This window comes from Belonocnema kinseyi, chromosome 8 (genome assembly GCF_010883055.1).
Source record: "Belonocnema kinseyi isolate 2016_QV_RU_SX_M_011 chromosome 8, B_treatae_v1, whole genome shotgun sequence".
In the NCBI taxonomy this organism is placed as follows: domain Eukaryota; kingdom Metazoa; phylum Arthropoda; class Insecta; order Hymenoptera; family Cynipidae; genus Belonocnema; species Belonocnema kinseyi.
The window spans coordinates 103,834,211-103,858,012 of NC_046664.1; the positions used below are offsets into that span (position 1 = coordinate 103,834,211).

At 32.1% G+C, this 23,802-nt stretch overlaps 1 protein-coding gene across 3 annotated transcripts in view; it reads left to right on the plus strand.

The window, feature by feature from the left end:
- LOC117179102 (elongation factor-like GTPase 1) overlaps nucleotides 1-23,802 on the plus strand; it is a 495,923-nt gene that overhangs the window by 281,956 nt on the left and 190,165 nt on the right. The window lies entirely within an intron of this gene.

Genomic DNA, 23,802 nt, shown 5'->3' on the forward strand with positions numbered 1-23,802 from the left:
GCTATTTTGTAGTTTGTATTATTCATTGTTTAGATTATACGCCCAACTAACACCTTTATACAATAAGTTTATTTTCTGAGTCGAAATCATGTCAAAGTTAAGCATCAAATCGTCATATGGTGGAGATTGCCTAAGTCTGTTTCTTGCAGTACCCCAGTTTGATTAGGTATATGAATTTTTTCTGTGCGTAAAAACTCATAATAATATTCTGCGCCAATGAGCATGTCCATGTCGGCTGGTCTGTGAAACTCGGGGTCTGCGAAAATGATATTATGTGGAATTTGAAAGATTTTTCGATCTAGAGGTATAGAAGGCATTTGACCTGAAATTTCTTGAAATATAGGGAGTGACAGATCGAAAATACTATCATTGATGCGAGATTTGACCTTTGCTGAGGTCGCATGTTTGCTATTTGAGTGAAGATTTAACACTCCTTATAGTTTGAGCTCTATATTTTTTCTACACAGGCCTAGGTAGATGCAAATTTTTCAGTAATAGAGTTGCACTGTGAGCACGAGTCTAATAGCGCACGAAATGGAATGAAAACGACCCTTGCTATTTTGAATTTCGAAATTACGTACGACGAAGATTGAGCATGAAAGCTAACTAAAGAAGTGGGAGTAGCTGGAAGACTAAGATTCTCGGACCCTTGATTTTTGCGAGTGAAATTTAAAAGTGTGTTATAACGTTTTTTGCACTTACGACAGGGACCTTTATGATAATCTATAGTTCGGTTATTATTACTGAAACAGTTTGACAGAGAGAAGCCTTTTTGACAAAATCGTACCGTTCTTGTTCTGTCGACCCTAAAAATTCGTCGCAAGCATAAAGCATGTGCACCTTTGAGCATAGAGGGCACTTTACTTGCGGATTGTCGGCCTTTGAAATTATTTTCATATAGGGCGAAATTGAACCATAATTTGATCGCGATGTGATACCATTTGTCTTGGTGTTTTTTGTAAGGGAGCTTGTTTTTGAGCTACTTGTGTATTTTCAATTAGCGCACGTCGCTCTGAGAAAGGAAAACAGGTCTCTCAAGGTGGGTCTTTGGTTACTATCGACGGATTCCTCCCATATTTCGCGATTGTTTTTATTGAGCTTTTCTCTAATAATAAAAACTAGAAGTGCATCCCAATGTTCTACTGGTTGATCAATTGCTCGTAGAGCCTGGACGCGTTTTTGCACATGATCCAACAATGAGCGGATTGAAAACTCTTTTGAGATTGTTGGGATTTCGAATAAAGCCTTGATGTGACTTTCCACGAGAAAATTTATATTGTCGTAACGATTTTTTAACAATTTCCATGCTACAAGATAGTTTTCACTTGATGTTTCAAGTGAAGCTACAACTTCGGCTGCCTCACCTTTGAGGCAAGTCCTGAGATACAGAAATTTATTATTAGTTGGAATCTTTGGGTTGTCGTCACACATAGAGCGAAATGAGTCATAAAAGGCAAGCCACATATCAAATGTACCATGAGAGATAAGTGTTAAAACTTTCGGAAGTTCAAAGTGTGATGCGAGTTGAATTGGAGTGTGTTCTGTAATTGAAACACCTTGAAACGTACCTGAACCCGAATTTATTACAGACCCTGATGTCTCTGAAGGTTGACATTGCACGATATTGAAATTGGAACTTGTCGCTAAATGTGGATTCTGAATTGACGGGGTGTTCGATATATTAGAAAGGGAAGTAGAATCTGTGGACGCAATTGCACACTGATTAGACAGTTTTTGTATATACTTTTTTGCTGTACCGCTTATCATATAGAATCGATTTTCGAATGGTTTTCTTTCAGTATCATGATCTGATTAAGCTTCTGAATTATCGAGCTGTAAGTTTTCTAAATGAGTTTGAATTGAGTTAAAATTATCCCATAAATTTCAACGCTAAATCGAGGGTTCCATAGTCTGTATTTTCATGAATTGAATTAAGAGCGCTATCAAACGAACGATCATGAGATTAAAATAGAGAAAGGTGTAATGAAATGAACTATCGGCAACTCATTGAACTTACCTTGATTCCTTGACAGATGTGGTACTGCTGCTTGATTCCTTAGAAGTAGAGATGTCCTTTTTTTTCTTGAATTTCATCAAATGTCCCACATTGTTCCTTTAGACCCCCTTGATACATTTTTTACTCTTTACTGTAAGGAAAAGTTGAAAAGTGAACACGGAAACCACGACTTACATCAAGAAAATTAGATTATTTTAAGGGTTTTTCTATATTGACGGATGTGCACTGAAAGTTTTCATTCGAACGTAATATACACATTAAAAACTTTGGGGTATATTTTGTTGCAGGTAAAATTATAACGGTGTTCACGGTACCTCGGTAGGGATTCAGATATCTCTCGAACTTGGGTTACGACATACCGAGCATGTAGGGTAGGAAATACCGACTAGGTGGGGTATGAAAAGTCATATGTTACTGTTTGAAATTTTGACAGCTGATGTCAAGCATGCCATTGTCTTAGGAAAGTTGAAGGTATGCGGATTCCACTTTGTGATACTGTGTTTTGGGGTATGAGCATGATTGAAATTACCAGGGGTGGGATTCAGATGCCGACTAATCTAGTTTATCGAATCTCTCTTTCTAATGCATGAATGTTTAGAATGTTTATTATAATTTTCAAAGCACTATTTATTGCCAACAAAAGGTTTAGGGATTGTCCATATATTACGTAAGACGTTTTTCTGTTGTTTGAATAAAGACGAAAATAATATTTTTATCAAGTTGAAAAGGACACAGCGATATAAACAAAAGAAAAATGTCTTACGTAATATATGGACGATCCCTTAATGCTAAAGGTTAAATGCTATATGGCCCATAAATAATTGTAAATGCAGTTCTCGTATTTTTATTTCTAATTTAAGTAACTTTTTCTTTAATTAATGAAATTAAACTTATTATTATAAATAATAACAATGTTAAAATGGTACCATAATATTTAACTTTAATAATAAAGTAATGCTTTGAAAAATACTTCAAACTTTCTAGATCATTGTCTAGTAATAGAAAATATTATCAAATAGTTTTTATTTTGATTAAATTGAATTTGTACGTTTTCCTAATGTATTTTTTTTAATTCAGCCAAATCTGAGGATGTTATTATTACGAGTATAGAAAGATCTTTTTATCTTAAATATCGTACAACTTCATGCTTGGGGAATTTAGCATCCGTATGCTCTACTTTTCTAGTCATTTTTTATTATTTATTAAATAATTCCCAATATTCATAGTTAAAATTAACAATAAAATAATATTTTTTAAAAGAGAAAAACTCTAAAAACATGAAGATATATCTTTACACTTTATATGTAACACCGTTGCTACAACACTACTGTTTGATATCGTCCCTTAAAATAGCATTTGCCATTATTTAATAATATTTAGATCATTTGGTGGTTTGAACAATTGAATTTTGTTAGCTTTGTCCTGCTCCAGATTACTTTTTTATCCCGATTTACAATAAAAACAAACGCACTTCGCGATTTTTGTTCCAAATTTGAACACTGCGGATATTTGATCTAACAGCAGTTTTTTCAGTTTTCTTTCGATTAGAAAATGGAAAATGTTGAAAATATCACTCAAAACATTTAAAGATTATTTAACACTGTCAGTAAATTGCTTTTAATGTGTTATTAAATTCAACGTTATTATTTTGTCATGTATTTGCAACACCGAAAAAATCTGTAACTATATTAGTTCAATAATATCTTGAACTAATACGCTTCGCATAAATTAGAACTCAGCAGGAAAAAAAATCGAACTAGATCTCTTCATTTAATTTGTAATTGTATCGGTTTGAGTATCGAACCAACGCTCTAGCAATACCGAATTACATCGATTAAATAAGTATTGAAATGGAGCAGTTCCACATTTGTATCGGGTACGTAACGAAGTTTGAATTCGCCGGATTCGTTGGATCCTCTCTGTTCGTCGTCATTCGACCCAGCAGAGTCGAACGGAACGAAGCATAGCGAGTATATCTGTATTCTACGCACTGTGATTAAAATTTCAAAATTCGATGCTTTAGAACAGCTGATATTCAACTTATGAATGATGCGAGTTTTACATGAAGAACTGCTCCATTTCAATACTTACTTAATCGATTTAATTCGGTATTGCTATAGCGTCGGTTCTATACTCAAACCGATAAAATTACAAATTAAATGAAGAGATCCAGTTCGACTTTTTTACCTACTGAGTTCTAATTTGTGCGAAGCGTATATTAGTTCATGGTATTATTGAACTAATATAGTTACATATTTTTTTCGGTGAACGATCATAGGCCAACTGCATAGCTGGCGCCGCCACACGGCCACCGTCAACACATTGTATATTTTCAACTTAGAGTTCCAGGGGGCTGCTCGTTTGAAAACCAACGTCGTCGAAATTATCCAAAAAAAATCATTCCTTCTTTGAAAATTCGCGGTCTTCTGCGGCTAAATTAAAAAATGTCTTCTTCCACTTCGTCATCAGGCGACCTCAGATCTTCTTCCAAAAACTTCATATTTCACAACCGCACTGCACTTTTTAGGTTAAAGGACGATTAAATCGCCTAACCGACCAATCTTGACCGGTTAGACTTAACGGTGATAAATGCGAGTTAATCGGCTGTTAAAAAGTGGTTGAACGCTTAACTAGCTTTAACCGAGGATTACATTTTCACTGGTAGTCTTGCGCGCGCCTATTTATCTTTTTATGAAAAAGAATAAACCAAAAGCCTATCTTTTCTATGTTATACATATTTAATTAATGTTACAAAATATTAGTATAAATTAATAGAAGGCACCAAGGGATGAGTTCTGTGCCTGAAATTGTAATTAATCTTTTATAATAGGATTTTAACCAATTTTATATTTTTGGTAGAAATTAAATTGAACTATTTTATTCTAAATGAGCTTTTTTTACTGAAAATTAATTTACACCTCATATTTATGAATAGCACTTATTACAATTTTGTGACTCACGTTGATGATAATCATATTCTTTAAATAGTGAACTTTGCATTTTTTAAACCACAATTCTTATAAATCAATTTAGCCAAATTTTTCACGCGCATTATAATAATCAATTTTCTTATAGGTAGAAAAACACACGTAATAAGCTTGTTGCCACTTGGGTAAACTCTCCCCTTAAAATCTTGGTCAAGTCTCCCCTTTAAAATCTTTTTTTTAAATTGAACTAATAATTATTATATTTCAAATTACATTGAAATTAATGGAATTATTTTTTAAAAATAACACTTTAAACCGATAAGTACTTGAAAACTTATCATGTGGGGTGAAGGTGTTGTGAATAATGTGGTCTATAGAGGTAGATGGAGGGGAAAGGTGTTATAACTGTTTTACAAAAAAATGTTCTTTTGACTTCAAAGTTGAAGGATTGGAACACATTTTTTGATTTCCTAACTAACAATTCACCACTACGTTTTCATTGAGGATTCTTTTTTTTAATGCAACTCTTTTTTTTAAAGATTAATATTTTTTGATTGGAAATTTGGCCATTCAGTTGAAAATTCATTCAGGTTGAAAATTTAAGTATTTGATTAAAAGTTAAACTATTCGGTTGTAAATGCAAATCTTTCATTAAAAAGACAAATTTTTAACAAACCCGTTCGCATTGAAAACGAAAAATGTTAAATTTTTAAATAAGTAGATAAATTTTCAACCAAAAACTAAAAAATATGAATTGAAAATTGACCTTTTTTACTTAATACTTCAATTTTTAAAATTTTTATGTTTTGGTAGAAAATTAATCCTTTTGGATTAAAATTGATCTTTTTTCGTTAAAAATTGCACTATTCGGAAACAAATTCATCTGTTTTCATACAGTATTTGGAAATTCATAATTTTGTTGAAAATTCGTCATTCTTGGTAGAAAAATAAACTTCCTAATTGAAATTTCATCCTTTTTTGAGGATTCTATTATTTTGTTAAAAAACCCTTTTTTCGCGAAAATTAATTTATTTAAGAGAAAATTCGATTATACCATTTTTCATAGGAAAATGATATTAAAAAAATGGATCTTTTTTTCCTAAAAATTAAATTGTTTAAACCGTCTTTTTCAAGTAGGGAATTAATCTTCGCGGTTGAAAATTCGTCTTTTTCATTGAGGGTTCTTTTTTTTTAATTCTTTCTTAGTTAGTTAAAAATTAATTTATGTAAGATAAAATTGGATTCTACCATTTATGCTAAAGAATTGATATTTGAAAGTAAAAATTGATCTTTTTTAGTTGAAAATTCAACTATTCGTTTGAAAAAGCACACATTTCAATAAAAATTTAGGTTTTTGGTAGGAAATTAGTCTTCTTGTTTGAAATTTATCTTTGTGATAAGTTGCACATTCCTTTTTTTTTTTGTTAAAACTTACATTCTTAAATTGAAACTTTAACAATCCCCTTTCGGTGAAACATTGAAATTTCGAATTAAAAATCGATATTTTTGTGTTGAAAATTCAATTATTTGTTTCAAACATTGTCTTTTTTTATATAAAATTAATGTTCATTTTTTATTAGTTCAATACTAAGATATTAATCAATAAATAATGCTTCCAATTGTAAAACTGCGTACCTTCAAGATATTGTCTACTTTTCACAGATTTAATAAAACTCACCGATGAATGATCGGAAAAAAACGTCTTGCATAATTTACTTTAAAAAAATGTTAATCACTGAAAGATTCTGCTATATAATGTGTAGAGCCTGCCAGATTTTAAGTAAATTCTATTTTATTTTAAATACTTTTTATAATATTATTCTTGCATTGAAAATTAATTTAGTTGAACATTATATTATTTGTTAAAGAAGATTTTTTTAAATACAAAATTAATCTTTGCGATTGAAAATTCATCTTTTTAGTTAAACAATTTTTTTTTCACAAATTTTTTCACAAATTACAATTTGGTCTCAAATTTTCCTGTTTTGATTAAAATCTTAAATAACCTGCAGAAATTTTCATTTTTTATTAAATATTAACTTTTATATACTAAAAACTGAATTATTCTATTTTTGTTTAAAATTTAATATTTTTTATTGAAACTTGTTTTTTTAGTTAAAAATGGAATTATTTGTTTAAAAATTCCCTTACTTTGTTGAAAATTTGTGTTTTTTGTTGTAAATATAAAACTTCTCCCTTGAAAATTCATCTTTTTGACTGAGAATTCAACTATTTGGTTGTAAGTTTCTTTTTAGTTGGTCAAAAACTAATTTCTCGCAAACTATTGGGTGATAATGAAAGTGCCCGTACATCCCTATAGTATGTATCTGTTGTTGGAGGTTTTCAAAATTGTGTTTTTATAAAATAAAAATTGAGTATTTGGCAAAATTGTCGGCAGATATGAAGACCCGATACATCCATAAACCTGAACATAATTAATTCAATCCCACGTTTCTTAAACCATATATTGTTTAAAAGCACATAAAAGATTGGAAGTCTATATATTTTATACAGCTGTTTTGTGGTGAAGGTGAAGTGCAAGGAGTTTAATGGTACTTTTCTGATATTGAGTGAAATTAGTGTAACATTGGTATGTTTTTAGTTGTAAGTTAATTTTTCAGTTATTATTTGCATTCAATATATACATTAACATTAAGTATTATTCCTGCGATGCATGAAATTTTTTATGAAATTTCATTGGTGATATAAAATGCGGTAGCAACTTATTGAGATTTTGATGTTAATATTACATTTTGCAATTCAAGAGCGAACTGCTCGCAGTTAAAAAATTTATCAAAAAGAAGTAGGATGAAAACATAAAAAGCTATTTTTTATTTTAATCCTCATTAGAATAGTTTCTGTTTTTTCACCAAAAATTTTATAAATTTGAATGAAATTGTTGTGAAATTTGTGTGAAAAATTTCACTAATTTTTAATATATTTCAAACATGGTGTATTTTTTTCGTATTAAGAAAAATGAGTAAAAGCTTAACTTTCGTAAAAAAAAAATTTGTAGTGCATTTTCGTAACTTTTCATTGCAAAAAAAACAGTATTTTATAGATTTTTGTAGATATACGGATGATTTACATTAAATTAGCAAAAATTATCTAATTCTGCGACCAGCAGTTCGTTCTTGTATTCTCAAATTAATTCCTAACCTCAATATCTCAAAAAGTTGTTATCGCATTTTATACCAGCAATGGACTTTGATACCAAAACTTAGAACAAATTCCATGCTTCATAGGAATATTATTTAATGTTAATATTAATAACAAATAATAGCTTAAACATTAACTTGTAATTAAAAATATACTAACCCTAACGATAGAAATCTCAGAGTATATGCTAAAGATTCTCAAGGCTACATTGCGGTGAAGCATTCACAACGCAAGGGTAATTTTTGTTGCAGGTATATGATACCCTGATATTGGTGCTTCATTAACACTGCTTTTATACATCATTGTACATCATTTTATGCATCACTTGTATATATCATTAACACTTTGATGTATACATCAAAACGCGTAGAAAAATAAAGAGGTAATATACGTAGGGACATACGCGTAGAAAACCACGTACAATACGTAGAGTATTATACGTTACTAGCCCTGGCCAAAGTACAGAAAAGTGAAGAAAACATATCCTTCCTATGTTGTATAATTCAATATTTAAAAGGATTTCATCCAGGTTTAAATTGGACGTTGAGTCCGCTATTTACGTCAAATGACGCCCTTCTGGTTAAATAGGTTACGTCTGTCATGTTTAATCGTTCTCCCTCTCTCATTGTTCTCATTTATTGATTTACAACGTAGATCAATGAGCGCATGTTGTTTGGTTCACGAATTTGGTTATAAATTTTCAGTGTATATTTGTCTTGAAGATTTAAAGTATAGTAAGACTAAATATGAAGGAAGTTTATATGTAAATAACTACACCAAGATCTGTTAACTCCGTACAGCCTGCATATTGCGGGCGCGTGCAACGAAGAAAAGACAATTTGATGCAGTGCCGAAAAGCACTACAGCACTGGAAAGGCATCGGCCCACGGAGGCGCCGATATCCCAATCATGTGTGACGCCGAGACCGTAGTAAACAAGATCAGAGTTAGGAGTTCCTGGTGTACTTATAGATCTATGTTATATAATATACTAAATGAAGCAAATGTGAGAAAAAATTCTTATCATAAAATATAGGCTTTGATCATATATTTAATGCAATGAATGTACGTACTATTATAACATAGATGCATAAGAAGTCGTTTGTATTAACTTCACTCATATTTTCTTAATATTTATATTCTCAGGACAAATATACACTACATATTTTATATTAGAATTAATTCCTTATCAGTTACCTTTGTTCAAATTTCTGTTACAGTTTAGGAAAATTTAGAAATGGTTTCTGAATAAAGCTGTAGCGATGCGTCTCTGAAAATTGCTACAGAAATTTCTGACAGTGTAGATAAAATTTCTAAGCGGGGAAAACGAAAAATGGGTTCATTGGAAATAGGCTCTAATACAATTGGGTTCCCTTACGGGTCCAACCGAGGTCTCCTTTACACAGAAAATCGCCGATCCTCCAAAGTACACCATCATCCATGTTCAATTGAGTTAAATCAAATTTGAGCCACCCAGATTCATTATGAGAATCAAGGGGGAAAGCTTCAATTAGAGACTGTTTTTTCCATCCAGAGCAACGTGAAGTGTCGTCTACAAACTGTCAGTCACCTGTCAAAATAATTTTCTCGGGCGTTATTTGGAGGAAATAGATGTTGATAAGCAGGTAAGTTATAATAATAATTACCTAACTTTTAACTTCCTCTCATTTACCAGTGACTATTAGTGTCTTGAAATAAAAATTGAACTTGGCGTAGTATAATTTCCAAATCTTAGGTTAGTCGAAACCGACATGACATTCAAACCAACAAAGCCGGGATGTAAAAATTAAGCCGTGACAGTCTGCATCGAAATTGATGCCTATTCGTTCGAAGTAATTTCCTCTAGATTTTCTATATTAAACAAAGTGAAGTTAGATGGTGGTTGAAGTGAAAATACCTAATTGTATATGTAGACGGTTATGTCTTTTTCTATACATACCGGGTTTAGTTTAAATGTCGACAACCATGACTAACCTAACATTTGGAAGTTGTATTAGGAAGTTATAGTTTTATTTTAAGTGACTACTATCGGCGAGAAAATTCGAGTCCTCTGGCTTTGACGTTGAATAAGTATGTGAAGAAAAAATGGTAGGTTAATGAAAGAGGTATCGTTTTAAAGGTGCAAATGTTGTACGTTAATGAGCCGAAAAGTAATATTGCAAAAAATTATTTGTAGCTTACAGATCTGAAAGTACGATGAAAAGTGAGGAAATTTGACAGCTTTTAAAAGCAGTGAACATTGAAGCATAATTTCTTATTGACAAAATAATAGGAAAAATCTGAAGAAATTCATGGTGATGTATTAAGCATTTCTGAACATATTGCCGTCTAAAAATTTGCAAAATATAAATAATTGTTTGTTTTTTGTGAATAAATATGCGACCGCACTATCTTCAGTTCTAATGAAGATAATGAAGTGATTTAAATTGGAGGTAGTTAGTTGAACTATCTGTAATAATTTACAATTTGAAGGAAGTATGTGCTTCTTGTTGTCTTCGTACAAATTGCGATATTTGAAGTCAGTTTTTTATATAGGAAAGCAAGTGCAAGAGCCCAGCGTGGTGCCTTTTTTCAGGGGATAGCCCTCGGTTTTCCTCAACCCGATCTACCGAACTTGTGCCTCCGAGTCTCACTCTGGCCTTCAACCCTTTTCCCTGTGTTGAGAAAAACCGAGCCCGATCCCCTGAAAGAACGGCACCACGCTGGGCTCTTGCACTTTCTTTCCTATATAAAAAACTGACTTCAAATATCGCAATTTGTACAAAGACAACAAGAAGCACATACTTCCTTCAAATTTGAAATTATTACAGGTAGTTCAACTAACAACCTACAATTTAAATCACTTCATTATCTTCATTAGAACTGAAGATAGTGCGCTCGCATATTTATTCACAAAAAACGAACAATTATTTATATTTTATAAATTTTTCAACGGCAATCTGTTCAGAAATGCTTAATACATCACCATGAATTTCTTCAGATTTTTCCTATAACTTTTTCTTTAAAAAACTATGCTTCAAAGTTCACTGTTTTTAAAAGCTATCAATTTTCCTTACTTTTCATCAGCTTTTCAGATCTGTAAGCTACAAATAATTTTTTGGAATATTACCTTCCGGCTCAATAACGTACATCATTTGCACCTTTAAAATGAGACCTTTTTCATTAATCTACCATTTTTTCTTCACGTACTTATTCAACGTCAAAACCAGAGGACTCGAATTTTCTCGCCGATAGTAGTACGCACTGTTAAATGGTAGAAAGTTGAAAATTAGGTAAATATTATTTCTATTAGTTCCCTTTCAACAATTAATTAGTCTAATATCGCAAAGCGACTAGTTGCATTCACAGGTGTTCAGGTGGCTGACAGCGCGTTTCAGCACTCCACAACTCTCGGCATGAGCCAAAATTCAGTCTCCAAATGATACATTCCCCTAGACTAGATGCGAAGATGTGCACCTACGTTCAGAAGAATACATTTGAGACTTGAAAATTGGTTCAAATACTGATTGGGAGACCAATGAAATTTGAGCTGCAACAAATTTAACACCAGCGTTTTTCTATGTAGAACTAATTCATCGTTTTTGGTTCCTTTTTAGCAAGTTTGGTTCCTTTTTGCTGCAGCTCCTTTGGAACCAAAAATTGATACTGATCGGAAACCCCAATTTTTTCTTTGTAAATTTTTTTTATCACGGTTTATCATGATAGGATACCTCAACCTTCACATGTACCTCAAGAAAAAATTTACCCTCCCTCGTCATAACAGTACTATGACAGTTCCTTTCGAACATAGATGGCCCATTATTTATTCTAGAATTGCATTTTTTAAATCGTGATCATTATGTAAAAGTTTACAAAAATGAATAGATTTGACGCCAATTTTTTAAAAGTATCTGCTCTATATTTTTTCATATAGATAAAACTGCACTCAGATGAATTTCCGGGAAGTTTTAGTGAATAAATTTCAGCACGTGGATTATCGAACGATGGCAAGTGGATGTTTTACTGTCATACATGTACATGGCAAACGTGGGCGGCTCAAACAATATGATTATTCGTATATAAAACAGGTGAAAATTCTATATAGTCAGATTTAAAAACATGGTACACTTTCGTCAAATTTTTAATAGGAAATGGCCTTCCATAACAGTCCAAAAAGGCAGGTAGCCGCTTTTTGCTTGATAGTCAAAAAAGTTACGGGCTATGCAGCAGGTGTTCGGTAAAACTGCAATTTGGACTGCAACTAGCAACCTTTTATTATTTATGTCACCTTAGCCAAATAATTTTCCGGATAAGCTCAAACTCTTTCGGTTCTAGCATCCTTAGACTACTGGGGATCCTTATAAGGGTCGGGAAAGGATGCGTAGAAGAAGTTATACACTGAAAAAAAAAATTGTTCTTGAACCAAATAAATGTTACTTCATTCTAGTCAATCGCAGGAACGAATGGGGACGATAGAATATGAGTTTGTTCCGAATAAATAAATACTTGCTACCGTATGCTTGGAACAAGCGTACATTTTCTTAATCTGAGAAAATGTATTCTTAGACAGAATATCGCATTTTATTATTCTAAAACTTTATTGTGTTACTTCATATAGAGATGTGCTCAAATGCAGAACATAGTTCACTTCCAAGAAATCATTTCTGATACACTTCAAGAATATATTTTCTTAATATAAGAATATGAAGGATGGGATCAATAGAATGAGCCTCAACTGAACACTATTTCTCAATGAAAGAAAATTATTTTTGAAATTATTGTTATATAATCTTCATTTTTTAAATGATTAAAACACGTAATTCTCACACACTGTTACTTACAACATATAATCCCACGCTTAATCTCTTTGAAAAATCGCACTCCACGAGGATTCGAACCCTACCTAAACTACCTAAAACTAGTGTCCTAACCGGGTGCTCTACCGACTTTGCTATCGAAGCACTTGGATCTCGGTGACAAAATCTCGTGTAAGAATTTCAAGGCAGTGTCATACGATGTATGGTGAGCCTCAACCATCTTCAAACTGAACGTTGTGGAACTCGATGTTTCTTTTAAGAAAACATCTTTCTGACGATACTTGAAAATTTTCGAGAGACTTTAATATGCCATTTTTTATTTATAAAAATTTTAGAATTGAATTTTACTTATTTCAAAAAAGGCTCTATACTTTTGTTTTCTTAATATATTTAAAAATGTTATAAAATATCTAAAAGTAATAAACAATAAACAAAAATTCTCCATAAAATGCGCAGTTTTCAATTTATCCAACTCTTTTATTGTGTATAATACTCTCTTACTCAATTTTTAACGAAAAATAAGATTTCTTAAACAATAATATAAAATATGTGAAAAGGCGAAGTAAGTTTCACTTATTTAACAAGGGACTTAATACTTGTTGTTTCTAAATATTTAAAACTCTTAAAAACGACCCAAAGTTAATGAATAATAAAGAAAAGTTGCGTGTACAAAAATTCTTTAATAACATCAATGACAAAAAAGAATGTTCTGCTATACGAAAATTTACATAAACCACAAAGTTTTTAATTTATCGAATGCTTTGATCATCAATTGTTTACTAAGATTTGAATATGGAATTGCTTTCCTAAAACAACAATTTAAAATATGCAAAACATAATTGAACTTCACTTATTTTACAAAGGGCTCAATACTTTTTTGTTTGAAAACGTAATCCGCTTAAAAACGATCTAAAGCTTATAAAAAATTAATAAATTTAAAATTGGTAAACGCTTTAAAAACCTCAGGGACAAATAAATATTTTCTGATTTTTAAAAGCCTCTGTAAAACGCACAGTTTTCGATTTATTTAATTCCTTTATTGTACTTTTTAATTCAGTTTTTAATTTAAAATAACAATTACAAACAAAAATAATTTTAAATATGTAAAAAAGAATTGATCGCTATTTTAAATATTACCCATTTAAAAAAGTGCTCGATATTTTATTTTTATTTCAATATAAAATACTTCGAAATCAGAAGGAAAAAGGAATTCTGTAAAGAAACGTTTGGTGCAAGAACTTGCAGGTTAAAAGTGATAGAGTCTCACGGTGGTCGCATGGAAAATATTTATTTGCTTCCTCCTTGCATTCTCAATTTTTTGATTTCAAAAAATTCTAATAGTCAATTTTTTAATTATTCTTTCATAAAATGAAATGCATTCTTAATAAACTTTTTAAAAATGTTATTGAATTCTTTTTTCATTCAATATTTTGCTTTATAGACGCAAAACATTTTTTTAAATTATCAAGAAAATGTAATAATTGTATTTTTAAGCATTTTTTAAAGCTTATAACTTTGTTTTATGCTGTCATATATTTATTTTTTATTATTTACAATAATGTTTCACGGTTAAAAAATTTCGAAATGATTTAAATTTAAGTAGATTAATGCATACAAATAATCAGCGAAAAAAATTATAGACGCAGTATATTTATAACCTTTTAATAATTTTAGAAATAAAATTACTTTTGACTCTTGCATAATTATTTTAAAATTAATTACACTTTTTAAAAATCCATTTGAAAATTTTTTATTCTTACCCACAAAAACTTACCGACGCAATAAACTTATAATTTTTTAAATAGTTTTATGAGTGATTTGATGGTATGAAATGTATACATTTGCATAAATAAAATTGATTGAGTGAACCAATATTTTGAATTTTATAAATATTATTGAATTTCGAAATAATTGTTAGCGGCGAAGAGAACCAACTTCATATCATGACAACTTAATAAGATACTTTTGCAGTAAGAAGTAAATAAATTTATACCAATATATTAATTTTCATAATATGTGTGTGATGTCTATTGTATCAAGTCTACAGTTTTTATATTGAAAAGACTGATGTGATTCTATTTTGATGACATAGGTATCTTCAAAGTAAATCTGACATTCGTTTCAAATAAATAATTATTTAAAGGAAAATATTCAAGCATTATTTTAAGAGAAATTATTTTTTCACTGAATACATTCATTTTCTCGTTTCAAGAACATGAACATTGTTACAATTAAGATAGTAGTCAGAATAAGTATATGAATTTAATTGGATCAAGAATTTTGTTAGAGTTTTAGTTACTTATCATGAGAATGTAATATTCTTAATTCAATATCTTATTAAACTTCATGCAAATAAGTATAATGAAACAAATTAACTCAATAGCTTTTTGCTTAGAGTAAATATATTCTTGATTCAAATAGTTGTCCTGTTTCTATTATTTTCTTGAATCAAGAAAATTGGTCCCTCGTAAAAAGAAAATACTTGCTTCTTTCAAGTAAAATCAGCCAACTGAATTCGCCTACTTGATTCAATGCAAATTTTTTTTCAGTGTATCTATTTTAGATCAATATGATTCTATGTTTGAACCTACTGCATTGTATTATATCAAGACCTGGATATTCGTACGTATATTGGCGAATTTTCAATCGATTTTAATGTTTATGTCTTTCTAAGCTTATTCGATATTCCAACTATTTTTGACTATTTTTGATCTTATAAACGGCATACTGCACATATTGTGACCTAATTTCTTAGTCCATACAGATAAAGTTGGAAAAAATTACTGTTAGTCATTTCTTTTTTACAATGAAATCAAATTTTGATCTTTAAGCTTTCTTTTATCTCTTTTCGGTACATAAAATGGTTCATAAGAAAGTACATTTCATTTCAATCTTAAAAGAATTTTTTAAATAAAGACGTTCAGATCAAGGTTCGTTCCAATCTGCAGGGTTGTCCATGAATTACGATAAGATTTCTTTTACTTGAGGCATACATCGTCAAGATCAATAGTTTGACAACTCTAAGAAAGTCATTTCGAGAAAATTGAGCAGAAAGTTTTTCATTTTTTTCGGCGGCATCATTTTCCTCAAGAACCTCCTTTCCTCTCAGACTTTATGATGATGATGTCTGCCCATTGTGGAAGACCCACGACGAAACCCGACTTGGAGTTTAATATGGCCAAAATCCGCTGGTGCAGTAGTGTATCCAGCGCTGCCCCGCGGCCGCTCTTGCACTTATGATAGTCACTCTTTTCGCGAATTGTAGCGCTTGGAATTGTACATCCTGTAGTGGAGCTAACTTAAAAATAGACTTTGTTGAGTTGCCACACTATTGATCTCAGCGTGCGATATGTTTACCGCAATTTATCGAAAGCTATCTATGTTTTTTTTCAATATTGCTTAAAAGATGTTTTGAAATTATAAATTTTTAAAAATGTATAAATTCTTTTTTGAATTACTTTTGCTACTCAGGATATATGTATATGTATCTGAATATAAATTAATTCAGAATCAACCATAAGAAAAGTCAGTTTTCCGCTTTATCACTCGTACTTCCCTATTTTTACATATTCGAAATGAGATAGGACAGGTTTGATAACAACTTCGTAGCCTCTGTATTACAATGAATTTTATGTGATAGGTGTTCATAATTAACTATATAAACATATGGAAGAAAATATGGGTGAAACCTGAAATAACAAATCCAAAGGCTCTGAAAAAGACGAACAAAGTAAAAAATTTAATGTGTTCATGGAATGTATAGAGTTAAGTCTCTCCTACAATTATTATCATCAAAAAAATGTGAATTATATAACAATAAAAATAAGAGATATCGACTCCGAAGCCTTTTGTTGTATATGCGCCATTTAAAGGTTCACAGCCGCATTGCAATATTTTTTTGAATGTACTAGTACAATTAGTACAACTTTTGTATATTTTAAAAACTTTTTCGGAGCCCATCTGACTCATTAAACCACCCCAAATTAGTCTTAAACCTTTATGATAATGTAAATACTTTAAATAATAGAATAATTTCTACACAAATTTATGTGAAAAAATGAATACTCTAGGTCGAACAGCTTTCCCGCGTAATAAAGTACATCCTAGTACATATATTTATGATAACTGATAAGAGTTATTACATCATTTAGAACTTCGTTTCACTCACATTTTGGAACCATAATTGGAAAAAATCTATTTGAAAATCGCCCATATAATAAACTATAGGCACCCATGTTTGCCATGTACGAGAGGTCAGGCAAATATGAGGGAAATGCTGCAACAGTAATATTGTATGTAAAAGGGAAGTAAAGTGAGAAAGAGATGCTCAATGGTAGGCGACACGACGTCGCGCGCTCGATCGCGATTTACGGTAGGTCGTGCGTCTACTCACTCGCTACGAGTTTTTTTAGCCTCTGAACTTTTTGTGGGGGAGCAACAATCTCGAGAGAATTCCCTCGAGGCCGCGTGATCGGCGAGAAAATCGCTTGTATTTACACCATTCGTACGTGAGAAGGAAGCACGAGCAGGTCAAAAGAACCCACGAACTATGAGCATCGTGCAAAAATTAGAGAACAGTGCTTTTTTCTGTTAGAGAAAGAAGTGCATGTTTTCTCAACACTAAATGTTCCAATTTCATTGTTGGAGCGATTCAATCGTTTCAAAGAAGAAGAAACTCATTGTACGTGCAAGCCTCTTTATTCTCTTAGAATTGCTTTGAGTTATGTAATTTTAACTGATCTTTATTTGAACTACACTAATTCTCATTTTCTCTTTTTCTAAGTAAAAAAACTGAATAGACTACAAAGCCCTATTGTAAAATGTCGACAGGCTCATTTTTCTCACTAATATTTCAGTAACTTTTTCTACTAATTAATTAATTCAGATTTAGGGAGTGTTTGAACTCATTAAAATTGTTAATAGAAGACTACGCTTGAAAATTATATTTCAAAAGCAAGTGTATCAAATTGAAGGACCCTATTTATCATATCAGGGCATGTTAATGATGCGTTCTGAACTTTGGTTTTGAAATCCAATCATTAGCGACGTTGCCCTTTAAAAATGGAAAAGTGCAATTAGGACAGTACGCGATAAAAAAAAATAAGATACGCAACAACTGCAACTTAATGAATTTAATTAGCAGGAGAAGGTAGTCGCTTTTTAAGAGCGAAGTGAGGAGAGGATTTTATTCTGAAGGTGAAAAAGGGAACGTTAATTACTGGTCTCACGTACTAATGGCGTTTCGGGAATCTCTTGATTAAAACTTTCTACTTTCAACGATGTCTAGCAACACCTACGAGTAATAGGTTCTTAAGGTTTCGACGTCACTAAAATAAGAAATTTATTCTTACAGAAATAAATCAAAATCAAGAAAATAATCTTCATTTCATTCTGATAAGAATTCCTTCTGCAAGTATCTTCACTGTGAAAAATAGAATTCTTTTTCTTTGGCGCAATTTCATGCAGTTAGTTTCAGTGTAAAAAAATTGAGCCACTTCACCAAATTTCAGATAGAAAAAAAAATAACATGAATAAATTCATAAATATATTCATAATCTTAACCGGAAATGAAGGCAATTATGATTTTTGTCTGGGTAAAATGACAGGTATTTTATCTGAAATGTAGATATTGCGATTGAATTTGGGACGGCAGAGCTTTTAAACCCTTGAAGAACTTATTCATTTAGTACCACTCGAGATTTGTTTTCTAGTTTCATTCTAATATACCTCAAATAAGTCCTGAAATGATTACTTGTTGTTACACTATAGCATTGATGTATTTTGTATCACCAGCAAGATTTCGATTTCTTTCAACAAAATTTCTGATCATGAAAGATTCCCCAACTCCAATATTTCTTGAACGTGCGAGTAATTATAAGTAAGCTTCTGCGGAATTCGCAATAAGTCTCTATATTTATTTGCTAATTAAAGTGAGAATCAATCCACTTGAAAACCTTAGGAAATTAATGGGGAAAGAAGGGTGCTTAATTAACAGGTAGGACAGAATGGTCTAAGCGTTAAGATACTTAGAGATGAGATTCGCCTTGAGGTTAGCTTAAACGGTAAACTTTAGATGGCTTGGTGATCTTGAGTCTGTTCGAATCAGTTGAATCCCGACCAAGATGCAAGATCAGGATTCAATGTCTCGGCGCGTTCCACATGTGACACGTCTGTAACCGAAGCGATCGGAAGTAATTGAAAGTAGAATAAGCATGCAACAAGAAGTAGGCAGTTGGAGTAGCCGGTTTGTACATTTTGCTAATAGAGTGTTTAGATGTTTGTTAGTGACCCGAGCAGATAGCTGGGTTGGTGGGTAGCTGAATATAACTCTACGTCCGCGACGAGATCTAGTCTAGATAGTGGTCGGTTAGTCGCAGATACGTACGATGGGAACTAGAGCAATTTTATGCTCAGTGTGCATTTTTTCGTGCTTGACCGAGCAAGCAAGTGCTCTTCGCGAGTATACTTCTCTCCTTCAATCTTCATCTGCTCCCTTCTTATTCATTCTCAACTTCATTTCTTCCTTTTTATCCTTCCTTCTTCGTCCACTACTTAGTTTCTCCAACTGCAATTTTTCTGCAGTTTAATTCCGGAGCGAGCTCGTGAAAGCTGTATGTGTCATCATAGTAAAAACAAAAGTTAATTTATCTCGCAGGCAGGATTCAAGCAATGTCGTTTAAAAATCTAGATGCATATAACAACTTACACATTTCCCTATAATTTAATCTCTTCTCTATACCAGTCCCATCCCCCTTTACTTCCAATTTACTTCTCGTCGCTGATAGCATTTTCTTCTCCAAATCTTCTAATTATCATCAACCTCTCCGTCTCCTCCACTCTTCCCATTTCCGAACCTCTATGTTTCTAACTTAACCCATCTAGACCTCTCGTTCCTCCTTCTATTTTGCCTACTGTCCTCATCGACAAACCCCTCTCGTGCCTCAACTCTTTACCATCCCTCCATCATCTTTTCCATCTCTTTTATACATTCTCACTTGTCCCCAGTAAGCCTCTTTTTCACGCTTTTATCAACAGCTCTCTTCACACCTCTCTCACCACTCTCTATTTATTAATTCCCATCTCCTACTCCCCTATAAAATTCTCACTCCCTCCAGTGTCCACCTTCCTATTCTCCATCCACCCTATCCTTATCGCCTGACTCCTCCCCTTGAAACCTTAACTCGTACTCTCTGCCGCCCTGTCTTGCTTGCCCTTTTCGTGGAAAGGATGCCAGGAGGAGGAAAGTGGGTGATGAGGAACGGAGGGACGCTCGCCCTCCTGTATTTTGATTTCCCCGTTGGAAAAGTCCCTATTTTGACTCTTTGATCTCATATACAGGCTTTTCCATATGCCCTCTACACTGTTAAAAGAAATCTGTATGTGATTTAATATACATGCGTGTGAAGCAAATATACACTACCGCTTCTAAAATGTAACATACATTGGTGTAGTGAATTTAATGTAAATGTGTATTAAATTTAATATACAAGTCAGTATAGCGATGTGAGTGATAACTCAACCTGCCTTCATTTCTTTAAATCTTGTCAAATATTCTCAATTAAATTAATAATCTAGAATTCGTCGACCGAGTTGTTATTTATAATGAAAGTGTAATATACGGGTAACATTTTTTTAAATTTCGCTCTAAATGTTCAAAATTTAAGGAGAATACAGTTAACTGTAGATTAAGTCTGTTATATATTTGCTTAATTGAACTTTTCGACTTGAAATCCAATTTTATTTTTGGTTAACAGGAAAAAGGTATCATGTTTTATTATTTAGAATCGAAAATTTCTGCTAAACTTATTTTAAATTGGTGAAAAATGGAATTACCTGATTTTTCTTGTAAGTGGTTAACATGAATGTATATGAAATTTAATATACGCGCTCTTAATGGCGGTTTCATAAGCTTCATGTATTAATTTTAATACACATATGCATATTAAATTTAATATTATTTTTAAAAGTGTATAGTCTAATTCTTCTTACCTTCCACCTCTCCTCCCCATTACTTCATACAAACTGACAATATCGTGTAGATTGCAGGGTATTTTTTCCTCGATTTTATCAATGCAACCCTGATTATTTATAAATGTTTCAACGTCTTTCATACAAATTGATGAATATTGGTCTCATTTTGCATAACATTATTTATTCAAAAATAGATTTCTTTTCAATCTTAAATCAAATTCTTAAATGAAATCTTTTTATTTAAATTTTTATAAATAGAATGTATTAAATATTAGCAGTCTTAGAAATGTATTAAAATATGTTGATTGTTTCTTTTCCTACTTGGAAAATGTAATAATAGATTTTATATTAATAATTAATAATAAGTAATAATTAATATCCAGCTCAGGGTAGTCTCTAAACGCATTATTGCATTTTTTTTCGCCATCAAGCGCTGACAATAACATATTCGCCCCGATAATATCAAGACTTACGAGTTTGTTTCTCAGAGCCTCGGTATGATCGAGGTCGTTTTATCGCGAATTAATATAATGCGATGAGTGGGAGGAACAGTAGAAGTGTCACTCTAACGTTGGGATTATACCAGGACAGGCAGAGTATCCTTTATCAGTCGTTAGCACACCTTCAGGCAAACAATCGCTCATAATTCCCGAGCCTGCAATCATTCTAGTGTCTATTCTTTCTATTCTATAATTCTCTGCTATTCTTGTAGAAGGGACCCAAGAAACATCAGTGCATTAGGTTCTGACTGATGCAGGGTGAGCTCTGTGAAATACCCAAAGTAAATTCTATAGCTTTCTACATGAATATTACTGCCTATATTGCATTATTACACCCTTAGTTTCTTACCAAATTAATTTTATAATTTATCACGTGACTGCGGTCTCTCGGGAATCAGTCGATCGCTGTTTAAGTTTTCAAATGGAATTTCTTATAAATTATGATTAAAACAGGATATTGATTTCCGTTTCTTTGATCACGCGTTATTAGAGAAATGATGATTCGCTAGAACTTATCTTACAGTTTTAATAAATCGTATTAAGAATTTGGTCCAAACTGTAGACAGAGCCGTTCCGAACGTCGCCTGCTCCCATACTTTTAAGTTAATAATTTACCATATTTTGAATATTATTTCCTTAACGTTTCTGTTAAATTAAGCACCCTTCTTTTCTTATTATTTCTTTGATAAACTCCTAAATCTGCCAAGCAAATTGACTCTAACGTGTAATTAACCAATAAAACTGAAGACTGATTACAAATACCGCATAGAACTGTACCAACAACTCGTGCTCAAGGACAATGGGAGCTGGGAATTCGAGAGATTAGATGCTGAATAGAAGACTATTTTTTGTTTCGTCAAAGAAGTTTAATTTATTGCTTCCGCGGCCCTTTAACGGCAATCGATTTCCATTTTAATTAGTAGAAGAAGATGGAGTAATTGCAGACTTGAAACTATTCCAACGTCAAGGATAAGATCCAGAAGTGATGTTCGTGTGGGGGGGGGGGGGGGGGGGGGGGGGGGGGGGGGGGGTACGTGCCTTCCTTTTGAAAGAAGAAGTGATTAAAAAGTGAAAACTTGTTCTCAGTTTAATTGCAGGGGATTTTCGTTATTAAACTTGACGTGCAGTCTTCATCTAGACTTCAGCTGTAATCAGCGAATGATAATCGAGTTAAGTGGGTTAGGGAACTAATAGTATACGCAAGAAAGTTTCCTTTTTTAGAACTCATGTTTCTAATTAAATATGTGATATTGAGAATTAAATTAATACTGGAGCAGTATCAAGGTAATAAATTTTTCATTTTTCTGTCTACTGTTACTGATTATGAAGAATGGGCACAACGGAAAGAAAGCTGATTTTTTATACTTTAGATCAAATAAAGTGATTTGGGTTACCATAAGGGCTTCTTGAAATAATTATTGGTAATTTAAAACTGTGTTAATTTTCACGATTTGGATTTGAAAATTGTTCAACTTAACAGGGCGTCCAGCGACCTTGAAAACCTTGAAAACCTGGAATTCTCCTTGAATTTTTTTTAACCTTAAAAACCTGGAAATATCCTTGAATTTTTTACGAGAACCTTAAATTAATTTTTTTTTAGTAAAACAGTTATTTTATTGAAATGCGAAAAGTAATTAAAAATTTTTATTCCATTATTATAAAGGAAACGTTCCGTTTAGGAGGAACTGAAAAGTTACTGAAAAGTTATCAAAATTATTAGTTTAAAATTTCGGTGTTTCAGAATTAGAATGAGCTATTGCCATAAAACGGGTTTTCAAGGGTTTTACCACTATTATTCATACATATTATTCATACGATTTAAAGAATTTCATAGATTTAAAAGGGTACAATACGAGGTGTGTTCAAAAAATAAGGTGACTTTATGGTTTTCTCAAAAAATATTCATTTATTCCTCAATACTTATGTTGTCCCCTTCAAAGTAATCCCCTTCAGATATAATACACTTGTGCCAACGCTTTTTCCAATCATCGAAGCACTTTTGATAATCATTTTGTGGTATAGCCTTGAGTTCTGTCAGCGATGCAATTTTTATCTCCTCAGTCGTTGAAAATCGATGTCCTTTCATGGGTCTCTTCAGTTTTGGGAAAAGAATAAAGTCGCTGGGGGCCAAATCCGGTGAATATCATTATTGACTTCATTCAACATCTCCTGAGCGATGGTCATGCGATGGATCTTTTGATTAAAATTAAGCAGTTTTGGAACAAATTTCGCTGACACACGTCTCATGCCCAAAGCGTTCAAAAAGATAGCATGGCATGAGCCAACCGATATGCCAACATCTTCAGCAATTTCTCTGATGGTAATTCTGCAATTTTTCAACACCATTTCTTCCACTGCTTGAACGTTTTCATCTGTTGTTGACGTGCTGGGACGTCCAGGGCGAGGTTCGTCTTTGACATCCTCTCGGCCTTC